At 41.1% G+C, this 21,716-nt stretch overlaps 1 pseudogene; it reads left to right on the top strand.

Moving 5' to 3' along the window:
* Positions 1-2,941: 2,941 nt before the first annotated feature.
* On the top strand, positions 2,942-3,881 carry LOC119807667 (annotated as a pseudogene).
* The last annotated feature ends 17,835 nt before the right edge of the window (positions 3,882-21,716 follow it).

The following is a 21,716-nucleotide window of genomic DNA, read 5'->3' as shown; positions in this document are numbered from 1 at the left end:
CTTGTTTGTTTCAGGCTGCTCAGCCCTGAGATAACCACACAGAAACTGTATTAATAAAACTGTATTAATTAAATCACCGCTTGGCTCATTAGTTCTACTTCTTATTGGCTAATTCTTACATCTTAATTTAACCCATTTCTATTAATCTGTATATTGCCACGTGGCTGTGGCTTACTGGCAAGGTTCTGTTTGGTGTCTATCTCTGACGGGGCTACATGGCTTCTATTTGACTCCACCATATATATATATATATATATATATATATATATATATATATATATTCCAGCCTGGCTATATTCTGTTAAGCCATATAAACCAATATATACACCATATAAACCAATAAACTAATATACATCATATAAACCAATAAAAACAACACATATACAGAAGGACTTCTGACACCAGAATGCAAGTAAATGAATGGAGAAAAATACATTGCCAACATAAGAAAGTAGGAAATTATATTAAATTCAGATGGGCATCAAAATGTAAAAAGGCATTAGAGATTAAACAATAAACCTTACATTTGATAACAGAGTCAGTTCCCCAGGAAAGCAAAACAGTCCTTAACAAGCATGTGCCTAAAAGCAGAGTATGGAAGTATGAGGAGCACAAACTGACATAACTGAAATTGGGAATAGAATCATCTTCTATCATGCTTCAGGAGTTCAGCATCAGCCAGTTGTGATGAACAGATCCAGCAGACAGAACATCAGTAAAGATATAGGTGAACTTCTCAACCTTATCAATCAATGTAATATAATTTACATCTTCATCCACCAAAAGAGAACCAACATTTTTTTCCCAAGCTGACATGGGACGCTCACCAAGAAAGAGACCACATAAAACATACCATGACGAACACAAGAGGAATCATAAAGTGCCTGCTCTCAGGCCACAATGAAATTAAACCAGAAATAAATAGCAGAAAGACAGCTGGAAAATCCCTAAATATGTTCAGATTAAAAGACATGCTTCCAGCACATGGGTCAAATAAAAAAATCATAAAAGAATTTTAGAGCTATGTTTTTAAATATTTGTCTTCACTTTATTTGTGGGAAGAGCTCTCTCTCTCTCTCTCTCTCTCTCTCTCTCTCTCTCTCTCTCTCTCTCTCTCTCTGTGTGTGTGTGTGTGTGTGTGCATGCCATGTGTGTGGGTGCCATGTGTGTGCATGCCTCATGTGTGGGTCTGTCTTTCCATGTCAGAAAGAGGATGTCAGATACCCTGGAGATGCAGTAAAAGGCAGTTATGAGCCACACAACATGGGTGCTGGCAACCAACGTTAGGTTTTTTGAAAGAACCCGAATTTCTCTTAACCTCTGAACCATGTCTCCATTAAAAATGGGTTTTAATGGAAGGAAAATGAAAGCAAATTTTATTAAAATTTGTAGGATATATAAGAAATTATGCATATCAGAAAAAAATAAAAGACTAAATAAATATATGGGGAAATATAAACATATAAAAATCAGCAATCTAAATTTCCACTTTGGAAAAATAAGAGAATGAAAAACAAATTAAACCTGAAGGAAACAAAAAAAGAATCACAAAAATCTTGTAAAAATCATAAATGAAAGAGGTGCTATCACTACAGAGCCTACAGTCATTAGACTAAGAATAAATAATAAAAGAATAGCATAAAACATTCTTTGTTCAATTATTTTACACTCTAGATAAGCCCAGATTCTCAAAACAAACAGATGTCAAAATTCACACATACCAAGTTAGAAAATATGATTAGGCCAATATCTATTAAAGACACTGAATCAAAAATTCTAAAATAAAGAGTACCTGGTCCAATAGTATTCAGTGAGAAATTACATTAAAAACTATTAAGGAAGAAATAACACCAGGTCTCCTCAATCTCATATACAGTCTCGAAGGATAGGGAACACTTTATTCTATGAAGCCAGAATTACCCCAACAGCAAAATCAGGCAAGATACTATTAGGAAAAAAAATCTGTGGAATAATAGCCTTCCTAAAAATAGATGTGAATATCCTCAACAAAATACTAAATAGAAAATAATTACTTCAAAATTTAAGTACCATGATCAAGTGCGATTTCTCCCAGCTACTCAATATTGGCCCCATGTTCAAAATTTAATAAATGCAAACCAGGTACAGTGATGTGTTATAAGTCTGTAATTTCATCTACTTGGGAGACTAAATTAGAAGGATTTCAGATCCAAAGCCAACCTGGGCAACTAAGCAAGAACACATCTCAAGAAACCACTTTAATAGACAAAATATTAATAATCATAAAACAGATATAAATAAAGCATTTTTAAAAGCCTGATGGTCATTCATCATTTAAAAATTAACTTTTAGTAAATTAAGAGAGTTTGTTCTAAATGATGAATAATATCCAAAATTATCCATAAAACGAAACAAAAACAAAAGCAAAAAGTCTTCAACAAACACCTTATTCATGGTAAACAATGAGACACTGTCACTCAAAGGTCAGCAAAGGGCAAAATGCCTCACCTCATCCCACTTTTAAAACAGTGCTAGAGGCTCTAGTTAAAAAGATTAGGAAAGGCCGGGCGGTGGTGGCGCACGCCTTTAATCCCAGCACTCGGGAGGCAGAGGCAGGCGGATCTCTGAGTTCGAGGCCAGCCTGGTCTACAAGAGCTAGTTCCAGGACAGGCTCTAGAAACTAGAGGGAAACCCTGTCTCGAATAAAACCAAAAAAAAAAAAAAAAAAAAAGATTAGGAAAGGCTGGGTGAGAAGGGTGTTTCCCAACCTTCACTAAAGTTCTTTAAGTTTGTCAATTATAAAATAACCTGTGAGGAAAATGCCAAAGAGTTTTTAGAGATGGATTTTTTTTAAATATTAAGGCTGTTGGATGCAAAGTTGATATACAAAAGGAAACCACTTTCTCATATGTCAGCACAATGCGTACGTGTGGTTTGCAGTTAAGAATACAAAACTGCCGCCGGGCCCGCAGGTCTGCGTGGAGCCACGATTGCGGGTTTCTGTCCGCAGCATGGGGTTTGTGAAAGTTGTCAAGAACAAGGCCTACTTCAAGAGATACCAAGTAAGATTCAGAAGGCGGCGAGAAGGTAAAACCGACTACTATGCTCGGAAGCGATTAGTGATCCAAGACAAAAATAAGTACAACACACCCAAATACAGGATGATAGTTCGTGTAACTAACAGAGACATCATCTGCCAGATTGCCTATGCCCGTATAGAGGGGGATATGATAGTCTGCGCCGCCTATGCACACGAACTGCCGAAATACGGTGTGAAAGTTGGCTTGACAAACTATGCTGCCGCCTATTGTACTGGCCTGCTGCTGGCCCGCAGGCTTCTCAACAGGTTTGGTATGGACAAGATCTATGAAGGCCAAGTGGAGGTGACCGGAGATGAATACAATGTGGAAAGCATCGATGGTCAGCCTGGGGCCTTCACTTGCTATTTGGATGCTGGTCTTGCTCAAACTACAACTGGCAATAAAGTTTTCGGGGCCCTGAAGGGAGCTGTGGATGGAGGCTTGTCTATTCCTCATGTACCAAACGATTCCCTGGTTATGATTCTGAGAGCAAGGAGTTCAACGCAGAGGTCTATCGCAAGCACATCCTGGGTCAGAACGTTGCAGACTACATGCGCTACCTGATGGAGGAAGATGAAGACGCTTACAAGAAGCAGTTCTCTCAGTACATAAAGAACAACGTTGCTCCAGACATGGGAGGAGATGTATAAGAAAGCCCATGCTGCTATACGAGAGAATCCAGTCTATGAAAAGAAGCCCAAGAGAGAAGTGAAGAAGAAGAGGTGGAACTGTCCCAAAATGTCTCTTGCCCAGAAGAAAGATCGGGTTGCTCAAAAGAAGGCAAGCTTCCTCAGAGCTCAGGAGCGGGCTGCTGACAGCTAAAGCAGTTTTCTATGAAGAGTTTTCATAAAGATAATAAACTTATTGACCAAGCAATATACAAACTACTACACTATTTCCAAAAATAAAACACTCGTGCAACAGAATCTGAAAGAAAAAAGGTGTCAGATGTACAAGAGGAGAAAACCACGCTCTGAGGAAGGAACTAGAAGGAAACCTGGAGCACTACAGAGATGGTCAGTGTTCACGGATGAGGCGCTTGATTGGCAACTGCAAAAAGTACTGGGTGGATTTAAACTCCATGGTGCTGCATGGAAGAAACAAATGTCACATGGCCACATGCTTTACAAGGCTAGCAGCCACACTCATGAGAAAAGGTGGAACAGTAAAAGGAACAGTACCTGTGGCAGCCCAGGCGCTGGGGAAAGGAGAGCTGGAACCCCAAGGATTTCAAGGGCAATACAATGGCTCTGTTTGATACCGTAACAGTGATTCCATTTCAGAGCCTTTATTAATTTATTTAGTCATTTGAACTCACAGAATGTACAAAAAGCTGCCAGAAGAATGTACCCCCCGTTGTAAAACCAGGAATGGTTATGTTGACAATCAATATATGCTTACAAATGACAACAAATATACTGTACTATTAGGAAAAGAAACATTAAATAATGTAGATGATAATTCATGTGTGGGAACAGAAAATGATGAAAAAACCACTGTTCCTTCCTCCTCAAATGGATAATAAACCTAAAATTGTTCTTAAATGATTAAAGATATTCTCCAGACTCACCTCGGTGCAAATCTTAATTATTTTAATATATTATTTTAAAAATTTAATATATTTTGATTCTGTTTTCCCTACCTCTAACTTTTCCAGATAGCTCCCCCACCTCCTTATCCACCCAATTTTATGTTTTCTCCCTCAAAAAGAGAACCCAAAAGATTAAAAACTTTTTAAAATCCAGTAAGACAAAAATACCAAACAAAAAGTATACACCTATTGGATATGGGACTGGCTGTATGTTGTTGATATTATGCACCTAAATGGATCTGTTGTTCTGTGATCTGAAGAAGTAAGAAAAGGAGGACAATTAATGAGCTGGTGAAAAATACTAATACGTCAGTGTATAGATATATTAAAGCTGTCAAGAATTTTTGAAAGAACCAATTAAACTTGTTAACTGCAATTAAATTAAAGTTTCTAAATAAAATAAGCCAAAACCAGCGAAAAATAGCAGCACTACTAAAAATCTAATTTAATAAGTTAAACAACTTCTAGCAGATTGAGGAAGAAAAAAAAACATGCAAATTGCCAATATCAATAGTGAAGAAATATCATTAGAAAGGCCATAGGTCAAAATGATAAAAATAATATGCTAGTATATTCTGTAATATAAATATATAGAATACATATATACTCTTTATGTTCCTCTGAATATACAAATGTCTGATAACTACTATAAAGTCAACTAGAGAAAAGTATAAGGATATCCCCATATTATTAATTATTAAAATTTATAATCAGTGTTCCCTTCCATCATTGCTAATACACAGATATGTCAGACCTAAATCATTTTAACTGATGATATTCCACCAAACATTTAAGGGAGGAAAGGGGGCCCCACATCAACTTCACCTGGTCAATTGACGTCATGATACTGAGAGCGCTACTACAAGATCTGTTTTGGGTACCAAACCCCCAACCCCATCACTATCATTCAAAAAGAGTCAAGATTTTTCAAGAGGCACAAATACCTCCATCCCTATCAGATTTCCCTCAAGAGTTGGGAATCTCACTAAAGGATTGTGAGTCCTTTTTGGCTCTTGCTCACTCTAGGGGTGCCCAGGCATTGGGCAGTGGTGAGCAAGATGTGGAGCAAGGGACTGACTCAGCAAAACATCATCTAAGGAAAGTTCTTGCTTCCGACTCTCAGACTCCAGTCTCCACACTGCTTTAAAACTTCTTGCCTTGTGGCCCAATTTGATGGAAGTACATTTTTGTTCCAGATATTTATTTAAAAGTTTCATTTTCACTTAATAAATCCACAAGCCATGGCATACACGGAAGGTTTCCCCAATGGGTAATTTATGCTCATTGAAGAATTACTTTTGAAAGTGCATGGGTTGCCTGTCACTGGGGGAAATTGTGGCCACTCTGTTCTTAGACTTATTGGCTGTTATAGATTGAGGAGTTGATATATATTTGAAATGTTTATGCCTTCTCTTTCTTGTTAATTATCGATCTAAACCTTTGTGAATTCCAAGACATTTGTGAACAAGGCTTTCATTAATCCCCAAGGCTGCTGAGGGGGTCTGGGCAATGGGGTCTCCAATTATAAATATGCAAGAAACTTGCAAATGAATAGATCTTTCCAGGGTTGCACAATGAGTCAGCGATGACCAGGCTTACAAGTTTATAGCGTGGTTTGGAATATTTGGTGGGCTTTGAATAATGACTCTGCATCCATAGGTGGACACATTTAAAAACTAGCTTACAGAATAAATAAGGGGACACAACACACAACCTCACATGCACACATCTCTTGTCTGGCCTCCTTGGGGACTCTCCCTTCCCCCCCCCCCCCCCCGGACTCTTATATCTATAACACCTCTACTTGGTTTGTAATCTCCATTCCAGTGAATTTGATTCATTGTTCTGAAATAGACAGGGCTTTCCAGACAATTAAATTCCTTGTTTTAATCCTCTACCTTGTTAAACCTCTAACCCCTTCCCCTGCTATTTACAACCAATGTACTACCGTAACTGTGCATTAGAGCGTCAGAGAATTATGAGTCTAGATGAGATGCCTTTGTTCTCTTCACTGGACATGGCCTCCCATCTCTCTACTAAGCTGCAAACCCCACAGGAGGAAGTGGGGGGCTGTTGGCAGGGTGAAGCTCCAGCTCTTTGTTCGCTACCATCATTTCCTGAGAAGGATTAATGCACTTCCGCCAGTTCAAACATCTGAACTAGTCAAGTATCTGGAATCTGGGCTAGCTCCTTTCCAATATCATTCTATAACTCTCATTTTCCTTGACATCTACGATTTTGGATGAACAGTAGACTATAGTTCCTACGGGTGGTAAATCCCGACGTGGACAATCAGCCATCACCATTCTGTGGGTCTTATGAAACCTTCTAGAATGTTTGCTGCACTCAATTGAGAACATTGAAAGACTTAGCCTCCTTCATGGGCTAGTCTTACAAGTGTATCCAGTCTGCTGTGTGGCTGAGTCTAGCTTGAAATACAGCTCAGCAAAAACACCATAAACGGTCTCAGTGCAGTAGACTCCTGAGTTTTGTAACTCGACTGCTTGCTTCTCAAGGTTAAGTATGGTCTGTCAGAGGCTGGCTTTGCTTCAGAGCCATTTGCCTAAGGTAAAGGACTTGACAAAGCTCAGACCCAGACCAGTAAACTTCAAACCCACTCGAAAACAGTTCATCTGCCCTGGGAGGACCTGAGAAGGTACCTCACCGAGCCCTTTTCTGTTTAAGACAGCCAACTTTCAATCGCATGCTTCTGATTACAAACTCAAGCCTAAGGGGGGTGGGGGCGTGAAGGGGTGTTAGCCTCCAGGAGGCCTGTGGTTTTATGTGTGTGAGAAAACACATTTTGCTTCAGTAGACCTTTCTCCCGCCCCCACTCTCCTGCTTCACTCATTGCTAACAGATGCCGTCGCCAAGGCAGGAGCCAGGCAGGAATAGGAGCGTGCAGGCTCCCACCCTTGTGAGAAGCCCAGGAACTGATGAGCTGCTGCAGAGCAGGGCTGCCAAGGGCCTTGCTTTGAATTTCCAATCTGTAACCCCCACCACCACTATCCAGACCTTCAGACACTTTCTGTTCTGTGTCCTTTAAGTCTGAAAACAGCCAGATGAAAGGAAGCTGGTTCAAAGCGCCGAGGAACTGATGCTCCTTCAAGGCTAGCAAATGATCTGCGGCCTCCTTCCTCCCAGGAGTCCAGCTAAGTGTTGAAAAGGAATAGTGTGTACTGAGAGTCGCAAGCAATGTGCACCTCTACCGATAGATAGCATACAACGCCCTGATGGTCCAGACCTCTCAGAGCCAGCCCAAGAAGGATACTGCTCTGGGGACCCTGATTAAGCATTTCCTACAACGCCCTGATGGTCCAGACCTCTCAGAGCCAGCCCAAGAAGGATACTGCTCTGGGGACCCTGATTAAGCATTTCCTACAACGCCCTGATGGTCCAAACCTCTCAGAGCCAGCCCAAGAAGGATACTGCTCTGGGGACCCTGATTAAGCATTTCATGACCCCTATGCTCTTCTGAGCCCCATTCATATTCATCTAAGCACTACAACATCCTGACTTTATACAGTGCTGCACAGGAAACTTCTTTGTAGCAATGAGTTCATCTAATGTCCTTCTGAGTACTAAGCAAGCCCGTGTTTCTGCCTCACTCCTCACTATGCTGAGCAAGATGACTTCTGCCGTTGACCCTTTCTCTCACTCCTGGGTAAGGAGACTGCAGCTGCCACTGACTCTCTGACGCACACTCCTGACACTTTATATTGAAGGCACCAGTGTCTTCCTCTGGTGTACCCATCCAGGAGCCTCTCTCTTATGCTCCATCCCAGAACTAGAAAATTATAGCTGTTCAGTAATCGTGTGTTGGATAAATTCCATACTGTAAGCTTGGTGTCAGGGACTGTAGCTAGATCCTGCTCCTCCAGCCCAGCCAACTATGTAACTTAGACTGTGCTCTACGGATACAGCAAACGTTGAATTCCTGGACTGAGAAGTGGCAAAGGTGGCCTTTGCACTTTCCTGTACTCCATCATTCTCATGAGGGCCACAGGGAAGCTAGGTTTTAATGGGATATTTCAACACGTAGAGCACATACATAAACCAGCATCACAATTGTGCTCTTTTATCATCTCTGATGTGGGATTCCCCTCTGTATGTTGTGAATACCATGGATTAATAAACTGCTTTGGACCTATAGCAAAGTAGAACTTAGCCTGGCAGGGAAAACTAAACTGAATGCTGGGAGAAGGAAGGCAGAGTCAGAAGCCATGTAGCCCTGCCTAAGACAGGTGCTGGAACTTTACCCAGTAAGCCACAGCCTCGTGCCAATAATGCATTACTAGAAATGGGTTAAATTAATATGTAAGAGTTAGCCAATGAGAAGCTAGAGCTAATGTGCCAAGCAGTGATTTAATCAATGCAGTTTCTGTGTGGTAATTTGGGGGCTGAGCAACTAGGAACAAAAAAGTGGTCTCCTACATTACATCTCTTCTGAGGTTACTGCAATTGCGAACAGAGACCAAAGGGGAGATCCTTCTGAAGAAATTATTTCAATGGCATAGCAGGTAGCTCCTGTCCTTAAGTCAATTTTGTAACAATGTGGGACAGGAGACTGCTCATCTCCAAAATAGGAGATTGAAACAGCCATTCCCACGTCCTCACAAAATGTGAGCCCAGGGCTGATGCAATCTAAAGAGTTCTCAAACTCTTCCAGCAAGGAGAGGTTACCTTCCTTAAACAAATGATTATGTGCACAAAAGTTTAAAAGGTGAATGTGGGCCTCTAAAGGAAGCCAGTATTTGCTTCCTTGTAAAGCTCAAAAGCTGAATTGGTGGTTTGGCTTTTCATCATATATGAGGCAACAGGGATTCCTGAGGAAGACTGAGAGAAACAGGTTATTAGTAGCAAAGCCAAGGACTAGGGGGAAACAAAAAGTAAAAAGCAAAGGAACATTAGATCATAGTACAGGCATGCCCAAGCTTTGGTCAGAGCAATGGCACAAGCAGAAGCACAGGCTCCTAAGTTCAGAGATCTGGATGATATTCTTGCTGAATCAATAGACCATCAACCAGTGTTGGTTAGAGGGATTTCCTAACAAGCTATGCTTAGTATTCCAAGCTTACTTTTTACACTTTATAACAGAGTACCTGAGCCTTGTGTTCTCTATCATTTTCTGCTCTGGACCCTTCTATCAATGTCCTGTGCACACCTCTCTGTCATTGGGCCCTGGTAGGGTTATACCTCTTGGAATGAAGTTTGACAAGTCATGTAATGAGGCAGGTGGTCTTGAAGTTGCTTCATCTTTATTGGTCTTCCAGACAAAGCTGGTCTTTATGAGATAGCTTCTGGGTTTTTACACTAAGAACTTCTAAAAGCCATCTTGGGGACCCACATATGTGGGGTTGACCTACAAAGTGATAATCCTGAGAGTATACCTGAAAACATGGACAAATATCTTAAAGATGCTCATTGTTGGGGTCAGATGAGGAAACATGTTTGCTTCTAAGGATAAAACTCAAAATAACAGAAGGCCCAGTGTGCTTTTCAGACTTTCAAACATAGTCTAGTGGCAAAACTTGAGGCATTTTCATCATTAGCTATAACCTCAGATTTCAAGTGACTTATGTGATTAGTAATTCTGGGTTTCAAAGAAAAAGAAGATTCTATTCTTTAATATAAAATATTTAGTCATTTTTGCTTAGAATTTCCTGAGCCATCCCTACCACCAGCCACAAGTCATTATCCATGTTCCTATCTGAAATACTTATATCTGCCACATCATTTATTATATGGGAATAAAGCTGTGTTAACAATCTGGATTTTCTTTTTTTTTTCCTCATGGTTTATTTTTTTTTTATATTTAAAAAATTTCCATCTCCTTCCCTCCTCCTCCCCCTTCCCTCCCCTCCTTCTCCCCCTTCCCTCCCCTCCCCTCCACCCAAACCTCCCCTCCCTCCCTCTCAAGGCCAAGGAGCCATCAGGGTTCCCCACTCTATGCTAAGATCAGGGTCCTCCCAACTCCCCCCTGGACCAGGATGGTGATCGACCAAGCTGAGAAGGCTCCCACAGAGCTCGTCCATGCAGAAGACTCAGAGCCCAGAGCCATTGTCCTTTGCTTCTCAGTCAGCCCCCGCTGTTGGCCACATTCAGAGAGACGGGTTTGGTCGCATGATCCATCAGTCCCATTCCAACTGGAGTTGGTGATCTCCCATTAGTTCTGTCCCACCGTCTCCATGAGTGAACGCACCCCTCTCGTTCTGGATTTTCTATCGAACTATTAGTCGGTGAAAGCCATAGCTCTGGCTTGTGTGACTAATGTTGGTGGCCAAGCCTTTCTTAATGACCCAAAGGCATAGCAAATCATGTGACAGTTAACAGGCATTCTGCTAATGCTTGTGGATTGAAACATCGACCAAATTCTTTAAGATTCCAGGAAAAGGAAGTGTAGAAGTCCATTAACTATCCAGAATCTAAGCAGGCCAAGTACTTGGTCAAGAATCATGAAGAAAATTTAAAGAAGAATGATAAGTAAGTGTATATTTAGATCAATGGATAGAAAGTTAGGTGGATGAATGGGTCAATAGATATGGAGAGAGGGAAGACGAGAGGGATCAGGCAACATTCGATGAACTTGCCAGGCACGAAAAGTGTTAAGAAGTCTACGGATGCCATCTCATTCAATTCATGAAGTCACAGTATAACTATCCTAGTTGGTTTTGCTTCTATAATAAAGCGCCATGATCTTAAACAACTTGGGGAGGATATGGCATGGATATATGTCACTGTGACTGGTTTGATAAAGAAGCTGGCAGGTCAATAGCTGGACAGCATAAGGTCAGGGAGAGAGCCAAACAGAGAATGCTGGGAAGAATGGTAGTCAGAGGAGTCTCAAGAGACACAGAAAGAAACAAGATGAAGGTGCCTTGTTGACAGAAGGTATCACCATGTGGCATGGGGTAGATAAGAAATATGGGTTAATTTAAAATGTAAGAATTAGTAACAAGCCTGAGCTATTTGCCAAGGGTTATAATTAATAATAAGTCTCCATGTCAGTTATTTGGGAACTGGTGAACAGGAAAGAAAAATCACCTACAATAAGGTTTACTTGGCTTGCAGTTAGAGTCCCTCATCAAGGCACGGCAACATAGAGGCTCAAGTAGAGACCTGGAGACAAACACTGAAGCAGACACCAGGAAGGAATGCTGCTTCCTGACTCACTTCCATGGCTTATCCAACCTCTTTCCTTCCACAACCCAACAAGAGTGTGCAAAGGTGCTACTGCCCACATGAACACAGCCTTCCCATATCAACCATTAATCAAGAAAATGCCCCTATGTAACATACCCACGGGCCAATCTAATAGAGTCAGTATCTTGACTGTTCCCAGAAATTCGGCTTATATCTAGTTGACAAAAACTAGACATCCCAATACCCAATACCTTCAGTTTAGGATGTAAGGGAATCTCTATCAAAGCAAGTTTTCATATCTGCAACTCTATGAATCGTCGCTACTCACTAAACATGCATTGAAGATGATGGAATGGATTTTACCTGAGTATATGATTCACAAAGGTAAATTCTATTGTAGGAGGCCTCATTTCTTTAGGCCTGGCAGATTGCTGCCCTATATCTCTCTTTATGAGACTTCAATGAGCCCCAAGGGCAATTTGAAGAAGTTAAGAGCAAGGAAAGGTAGCTCTCACATAAACAAAAGTGTGTGGTGGCTGTGAATTCGGGTTGAAGTGGTGGCCAGTAGGCCACAAACTCTCCTCTCCCTTGTAAAGGGAGATCTAGGTATGCAAAAGTTTTGCCAGTTGGACCACATGGGCTCTTTTCTACCAAAATCCTTTAGGAAAGCAGTTCTGGGGGTAGCTGGGGTGGCTAAGAGCCAACCTCGAGCTGTGTGTGGCCCCCCTGGAACATACTTATTATATTTGACAGGGAAGCCTATGGCACTTGGGTGCCAAGGTCTCCAGTGGTAATCCAGACAGGAACTGGGCAATTGTGAGTAACTGAAAATGATTAGCTTTAAAAGTGGATATATTAGTTGTCTCCTGTCTTAAAAATGCTCTCACAGAGGGAATGACAATTTTGGATTTCTGCAGCTAGCTTAGAAACCAGCACAAAAATGCTATTATATTTGGTGAATGGCAGCAAAGTCTACATAGTTTAGTATCACGGTATTTAATATTTTGATTGAAACATGAACTACAGTATGAGAACTGGGGCAAATGCAATCATATTGCATATTAAATAACGTTTTAATTTTATAATTGTTAATGTTTTATATTGAATGCAACATATCTACAAATATGTACTTAATTATAATGTAATCATAATTGTATTATTTATTGTAGTACAGAAATGTTTGTATATTAATATATTGGTATATGGAAGTATATTTGCATAAATTAAAATTGTTGTTTGTTTATAATTGTATGCTCCATCTTAAATGCAAAGTTTTATAAACAAAATTACAGCCTCATTATAATTGGAATATGACAGAATTCAGGACATCCCTGAACATAGTTCTTCCCAAGCACCCTGCAATGTCCCGTTCACCCAAGCAATTCAGCCATAGAACTGGCTCATTGTCAGTAAGGAACGCAACTGTCAGTCCCACTGAACTGTTCTTCTCTTCTCTTGAATGTGTCAAACTATCATGAATGTTGGTTATTCTCTACCCATAGCTCATCTTGTCTCAGCAATCAGTACCTTCCCCTGGCATATAAAAGAATTCTCGGGGAGATGATTTAGAAAGAGAAGCAAGCTGGGAAACAATTGTAGTGAAGTTATTTCTTTGTTTCCAGAGCATTTGTGCAGAAAGTTCCTCCTTGCTACTGGCCCCACACACTAAAATCAGCCTCCCCTCAGAGGTAAGAAATAGCTTGAAGCAAGTTTTTGTTGACATAAATTCCACATTGCCTGGTGCTTTGTTTGCTTCACACATAATTCACATTTTTGTATCTTATATGTATTTTTCATAGCCCTTTCTAAAGCAATGTCCTGGCTTCATCTAGGGCTCCCCATCAGGGGTCAAGTTTTCTGCAGATAACTGGGCTGGGGTGTCGATGGAGCACTCAGCAGGATGGGGCTGACATTCTAGAAACTAAATTCCTGCAACACAGACTTTAAAATTCATCTCAGATCAGACCATAAAGAAAACATAAAAATGAACAATGGTCCAGGTAGCCCAGACCTAAGGGTGGAACAAAAAAATGAAAGTAGCCTCTTGTCTATTCTGTTCTGAAGGAGTTTTCACAAAAAAACAGTTGTAGAGAGAGGGGGCAAAAACCGTTAGCTTTTGTTGACTCAGGTAGGCTCCACAGACAAGAAGCAGAAGCAGCGGACCACACTGGAACCACTGGGCATTTGTAAACTGGGTGGCTTGTCACACTCCCTTAAACCTTTCCATGAAATAGCCTGAAAGTAAAATCCCATTTTCTAACCCCAACTTCAGAATACAAGAAACAAACTTCTGAACATGGATTATACATGCGACAAATCTTGTGGCATGAACTGACGTTATGGATGTCTCAAATGAAAGGCTAGGATAAACTACTAGCGCTACCTTTTCTAACATTCTACATCATGCAAGACTCTGCTCCGCAACAGTTCCCAACAACACTAATGCTTCATGGTAGGATGTTCTCCATCTCGAAACGTGTCCCATGACCTTATTCAACAACCTTCTATAACCAAATTCCACCCAACACTACTACCAAACACTCCTCTTTATCTTCCATACTTGAGCAGAGATATGCTTCAGAAGCCACAAGGAAAAGCTCTTCGCCACTTCTGTTAACCGCAGGTGGATTGTATGACAATTATAAGATTAGGTTTTAAATTCCTTCTGTCCTAGATTCACTTAGTTTTGGGCAAGTAACAAGTCTTCTAGCTCTCAATTCAATGGGAGAATAGGCTCAAGATGCAAGTCTATACCAAATTTAGATTTGCCTGTGTGATGGCTGGTACCACTGTAGAAACATGGCAAAGGAGCACTGATCATAAATCCAGAGACCTTATGCACTGTATGGCTTTTCAATGCCAAGCATGTAACATATGTGAGCCTTTTAACCTCTAACTAGTCCTTCCTTTTCTACAATATCCTGCATAACACTTGCCTAGTGCCATTTCATTATTGCTTTAAAGAAGAATTAGAAATGTCTGCCTTATCATCAGGGCAGTTACGGATGCAATTCCAGTGTAAGATTAGAAAAACACTCAGTGCTTAATAAAAAACCTATGCCCTAATTCGCATTTGTATTTGATAGGTGATGGCGTGGGTCAAGATAAGCCAGGTCAACCAGGGATTTACCATTTGAAAGATACCTGGAGGATAAAGGCCATCGAAAGCAAGAGGGATGGGCTTTGAGCTGCAGGAGACAGATCTGGGATATGGGAAAGGATATGAATGTTATCTGCTGTAGATGACTTGGAGGAACTAGAATAATGAACAAGGAAGACCCTTTGGCTCTAGAAGATACTTAGTGGCTCTCTTTGTGGTGCTGATAGAATGAGTCTCCACTGAGGCTGCTATGGAAAGGCCTGCAATACTGAGATTGAGTTGATACAGGCTGAAGGAGGTGAGCAGCCCACCCAGAGTAAAGTCCAGTTGAGATCATCAGTTGCTGCTATGACTCTGGAACCAAGAAATAGAGGGGCTCTTCAGAAGATAGAATACAGAACCCAGAAAGTTACTTCCTTCACTCATTTTAAATTCTCTAATCTTACCTGTCATTCATATCCAAGCTCAAACCTAACCTTGTTAAGAAGCCTTCCCTTGGGTCTCGACTCTAAAGAACTCATACCTTTCTAAAGTTTCTATGGGAAGTTTGAACTGTGAGAATCCATTAACTGCAAGCAAAAAAAAAAATATGTGACCTGGATAACTGAATGTTTAGCAGCGTAAATTAAGGCCATGGAATATGTACAGGCATTGTACAGTGTGTTTTTCCTTTAGCAGTCTAGTATCCGAGAGCATGCCAACCATTTTACAAAAGGAGTCCCTGTCCATTCTTTTTTTTTTTTTTTTTTTTTTTCAGCTCTGGAGCTTGGCTCTCAATCCTGCTTACATGTCTGAAGTAGTGATCACTGTCCTTTGGGCAGTGACTTTGCCTCGTCTCTTGTTCTCCCTCGGTTTCTTTCCTGACATCTCTTCAACCCTTATATAATCCCATTCCACACTTTTGTGCCTTGGAGAAAGCGACTGTGCATGTCCATGGAGACTCTGTGCCACGGAGAAAAGCTCTTCCGTAGTAACCCTACCATGCTTAGAGTAGGATGCCAGTCAGGTCAGTTCTTTAGCAAAACTTCTAACTTTACCCCTAAAGAGACGAGGCACAGAGATGAACACCTTTACTCCCAGCACTAAAGAAGTATAGGCAAGATGATCAGGATTCCAAGGCTAGCCTCAGCTACATAGTGAGTTTGAGGCAAGCCTTGCCAACATAATATATTATCTCAAAAGGAAAAGAAATGACCCATGGAATGCATCTGTGATTTATCATTTGGGCTGAGCCTGAGCTGCACATTTGTTATTCTAGCACCCTGGATGCTGAACTTGGGAGTTCAAGGCAAGCATGAAAAGCATAGCAAGAAACTATTTCAGGAAAGTAAAAAGGAAAGCGGGATGGTGAGGATGAAGAGTAGGAGGAACAGAAGTCCACATTAAATCTTTCAGAGGAATAAGCAGAGTGATGCCAGCTATGGGCAATTGGCAAACTTCCCTGAGTTTTAACAATGAATCACACACATGGAAGTGGCTCGGTACATAGCTGTTAAATATGAACCATGGCAATGCGTACACTGATGCCCCGAAATAGAAGAGTGAATAGAGTAGACCTTAGAGAAGACTAATGGTGGACACTTTTATACTAGGTAGAGTGTTCCCCTCAAATTCCAGCCTCCCCCTCACAACAAAATATGAAGCATGTGCTGCTGTCCTTGAACCCGTGGGCTGAGTTTCACATGATGAAAAATATGCCCGGTGCTTTGCTGTGCTCAGCAGAACAGAAGCCTGCTGATGTGAAGTAAATAGAAGTTACCTTGCTGACCGCGCTTCCACCGACTGTGCACAGTGACCAGACAACCCCAGAGGAGCACCGTGGAAACAGTTGAAGTCCATTCTGCATGACATGTTTTGGGGATGGTTTTGAAAATGCCATTCTAAGCCATGGGTCATCCAGATGTTATCTACTGCAGTCACCTCTGTTCCCACATTCCAAACTCTAAACAGCAACAACGTTCAACCCTCCCCTGTTCACTCTTCCATAGGCAACCCAGATACACCTCATATGTAAACACATCTTTATATATACAAGTTCATCTTTCTGTCCCTTCCTGTAATGTTTATTTATTACATGACTTCTTGTGCCTTCACAAGCGTTCTTTATGGTAATGGGAGTTGGATAACTATTGCTTTTCCCCCTTTCACTATGAGCAAAATGAACACAGAGAAGTTCAGTTATTTCACAGAAGTCACACAGGTCACAAGGGAAAAAGTTAGATTAAAATTCATACTTTCAGAAGCTAAGATCAATGCTTTTTTCGTTATGCCACCTGGGTTTAACAAGTTACAGTGATACCTCTATTAACTAATGAATATGAAAAATACTTATGCATTGTGAGTCTCATTTAAGGACAGGGTCTATGGTTGTATACATGACTTTTTAAACTCATCAATCTATACTTACTTTAGCATTTACATATGGAAATATGCTGCTCTCATTTTATATATCGTCAGCTGCCATTTTGTATTTTGCCAGTTAATTTATACACCACCCATTTCTGACAGTGTCTCTCATTAGCCTTTGGAAGCAAAACCTTTCCTATGCAGCTTCTTTCCAACATAAATAAGCATTGCTATTCCCTTCTACAGGTTGCATTTCACAGAACAGGCTGGAGAGTCTTAATATTGGCGATCCACACATACTAACAATTCAGGGGGATTTAAAAGGCTCTTTCAAGGCCCACTGAGCATCAATTTGGAACTTGGTAAAAATGTAGCCTGTAGTTACAAGTAACACTTACCATCTTGGGAAAGGGCTGAGTTCCCAGCAAATTACAGTTAGAAATTATGCAGGTGGCATATTTGAATCTTTCTTTCAATCAGGTTTGACATGGATGTAGGAATAAGTTGCTATTCCCTGGCCCAGTCATCTGGACGACCATCTAGTGGGTTTGGATATGTGCAGTTTGGGCCGAAAAGTCCAGTGTCCAATAAAAACAAGAGCTTAACATGGAAGACCTCAACACAAAGTAGCGTAAACTCACTCCCCATTCCAGTAAAGACATAGGAAAGAATTCCTCTCTGTGTAACACTAAGGAAATGCGATGACATATTGGGTCTCACACTGAATTCGTGAAAACAGAAGTTTTTGCAAAGGCTAAAACACACTCCTTGGATTCCTTTTCCAGCAGCAAATGCTAGCATTGCACAACAGGTGAGTCTTAGAAACCCCAGTGGATCAGTGGGAGACGTCATCTGGCCGAGAACAGGGATGCGTGGGTTGCTTCTCAATGTTCACACCAGCAAAGTACGCAACCCACTTTATGCATCCACACTGTATCTGCCTGTTGTGAATTAAGTTTGAAATATCTTCTCCTGACGTGTGGCATTTCACCTTGTGCTCCTTCTCTGTGCTTGCCCATCTGTTTTGAGGCAGCTTGGCACCAGCAACTGATTCGTCTTGGAAATTTTCTGGTTGAACCGGTCATCGGTGCACATTAATCTTAGCAAAATTGCAGGTGGAAGCCCACGTCAAGTGTCCCTCTTACTGCCTTGCGAGTGTCCTCATCACAAGTACTTATAATGGTGGAGTTTACTTCCCTCCAGAGACCTCCTTGATTTTTTCATATCCCCAGCCCCCCATCCCACTTCTGGGATAAGAGCCCTTGGCTTGTTTGCATATTTCGGGCTGTTCAGGCTCCTGTTTAGCATTTGTTTTTCTTGGCATTTCAAAGCATTATGCTCATTTTTATTACACCCTTGACAGACCAAATCCTAGAGCCAGCAAGCCACAAAGAAACAAACACTTACAATTTATAGAAGTTCAGATTATATTTTCCGTGGGGTCTAGAAGTTTCATCACCTGGTAAAATACTTCAGGCTGGACAGTAGCTTCCAGTGTACTTATGTGACCTCAAAATCTCCTCTGATGTTTCTCTCAGTCACTTTCTGCTCTTTCTGTCCTCGCCTCTCCATACACAAATACTCAAAAGTGATCCACACATAGTAACACAAATACAAGCATACAATTTTATACGGATGCACACAAGCATACACACACACACACACACACACACACACACATACACACACACACACACCAGTCCCCTAAACTAAAATTAAACTCTGGTGTGGATCCATGTTAACTTCAGAATGCAAACATGAACCTAGCTGTTTTAGCACTAAACTCAACTATCACTTTTAAAGTCAGGGAAGGACATGGAGTCACAGTCATTTCAAAACAGACAAGAACTAAATTTCCCTTAAAACCCTAATCTTCTGGGGAGAGATCTTTGGGATCAGATACACACATATTCTCTCACTAAACGTCTTAGTTTACAACTTTCATCCGGCCTGGCCGTTGAGGCTCCTCCCACAGCTCACTGTCAAACATCCAGAAGTTGAGCACCTTCAGAGCACCAGTGGTGGGTGGTGCCTGTGTCTAAAGCGGAGGGTCTCAGAAGTGTATGAAACAGAATCTTTGTTCTTAAGAGAATGAATCTAGTGAAGAGATAAAATCTTACAGTTGGAGCAATTAATACAGAATGGTACCTTCTGGTAAGAACTCATAATCTTAATACATGTATCAAATTCCATTGGTCCTCACAATGAAGTCACAGAGGAAAGAAAGGGACATACAGAGATGTGAAAGGAATTGCTGAGATTCTGGCAGCGTGTTCTTCTGTAATCAGGGTGCATGTGGTTATTTCTAACAGTGTTTTAAAATTTACATGCAATTAATTATATGTTCCCACGTGATCAAAACCAAGTCCATGTAAAGCTGACATACAATAAACATTACAAGTGAAAAAGAAAACCTAGTGATACCTTGAACAGCATCCCCAAGGCAATGTAAGTGACTTTAATCCTTCAGTTGCTAGGCTTACATTTTTGAACCTCAAACAACACTATTCGATGTATCTTCTTCATGGTACATCCTGATTAAAAAATGGAAACTGCTATCTCTTGCCCCGAAATTGAATTCCATCTTCTCCAAAGTTGCCTTTAAGGTCTGAACTTTCATCTGTGATCGCTAACTGCAGAATATCTTTGGATGGGACTTGGAACATAGGTGGGCCTCATCCCACCCACTGATGGCCTAAATAACATGAAAACAGGAAATTTTCCTGAGCAAGAGAGACTTCTCCAGGATCTTGACCTAGGACCATCTTCTGATCTTAAGTGTCTTGCCTGTTGGCTCTCTGAACAGAACTGTACGTTCAGCTCTCCTACATCTTCCTCCTATCGGCCACCACTGTAAACAGTGGACTCAGCAGCCTCTAAAACATCATGAATTAAATTCTACTCAAACATTTTTCCATATATACAATTATAAAGGGTTTGCTTCTCTGGAGGACACTAGTATAACCATTCATGACAACATAACAAGGTCCCCAAAAGCCCAGAATCTGAGAACAACACACTGACTACCTCACAGCAGGTGCAGCATCCCAGATCCCTCTGCTTCAGGACCTGTTCCCAGGATGCAGTAAGGACTCTTTCTGTCCTGAAGGCTTGTTTACGTAAAAATGTTCTTTGAAGCTCATTGGCATGCTTGCCAACAGAATTCAGTTGCTTGTGCAATGCTGGGAGATGGAACTTGGTCATCCCTGGCTGTCAGTCACAAGACATCTCATATTAGAGTCCTATGATTCTGTCTTTGGGGCAGGTGGTGATGTGGTAGTTTGTACACAGAACAAGTCCACAGAAAGTGTCGGAGAGAGGGAGCCAGCAAGAGTTAATTCACAGTATTTAGGAGACAACCATGGAGGCCACATCTCATCACTTTGGCTTTATTCTTCTCGTCAGAATAAGGTTCCTGTGTCTATTGTGTCCCTGAGGAGTGACAGTGACCCACAGGCATTAATACCAAGGGATAGCAAAGATCTGTGGGAGCCAATCAAAAGCTGCTTATTCTACTCATCCAACAGAATCTCCCCCTTTTTCCTAAGAATGCGCAAGTCAACCTGGAGAACCCCAGCTTAGATCTATATCCACCTTGGCTTGAAGATACCCTGCTTGTTCCCACACTGAGCTCCACCTCAAGAACCCCGACTTTGGCATTTAACATGCTTATCCCATTCACTGGCTGGAGTTCTCCCTACAGGCCTCTTCTTTCTGTCTACTGAAATGTTTCTGTAATCATGGGTAATGTTTGAAAGATTTCTATAAGCTCCATTTTGTAACATATGAGTGTTTTCTGAGCAATAGTATCTTTAACGTCAGAAGATGCATGAGCTCAACTTGTACCACTAGTCTCTAGCATCATTAGAGAAAACACACCTAGTTTTCTCAAAGACTTCCTGCTCAGGAGCCTGGGCAGTCACATGGATGGCAGTCAGGTCTTGCAGACGAGCAGGACACTGAACAATGGCTATCTTTATCAAAAGCTAAACACTGCTAAAACCATAGTGGCAGAAAGAGAAGTATAAGTTAATTCAAAGGGAAACATTTTTTCCCTTGAGGTGGTTTTGGCTCCTGGTTTCTGTTTCAGAGAGCATTTGCTTCCTTACTGCCTTTTGGGGTTTTTTTCTGTTTTTTTTTTTTTCCTGGTTGTTTGAGATAGGGTTTCTCTATGTAACAGTCTTGCTCTCCTGGAACTCACTTTATAGACCAGGCTGGACTCGAACTCATAGAGATCTGCCTGCCTCTGTTTCCTAAGTATTGGTATTAAAGGTGTGTGCCATTACTGCCTGGCTAACTGCCTTCTTTCTATTCCATTGAGGTCAGTTCCATTTCAAAGACTTATTTAAGACTAGTTTTCTGTATAGTAAATATTTTCGTGCCATCTTGTCATGGAGGTATTTATCTTTCTGAGCAAAGAAAAAACTTAAAAATCAACAATTAAATGGCCCTAGACTAACAAATGTGAAACAGAGTC

This window comes from Arvicola amphibius, chromosome 2, assembly GCF_903992535.2.
Source record: "Arvicola amphibius chromosome 2, mArvAmp1.2, whole genome shotgun sequence".
NCBI classification, from domain to species: Eukaryota; Metazoa; Chordata; class Mammalia; order Rodentia; family Cricetidae; genus Arvicola; species Arvicola amphibius.
This window is presented reverse-complemented; position numbering and strand designations above follow the sequence as displayed.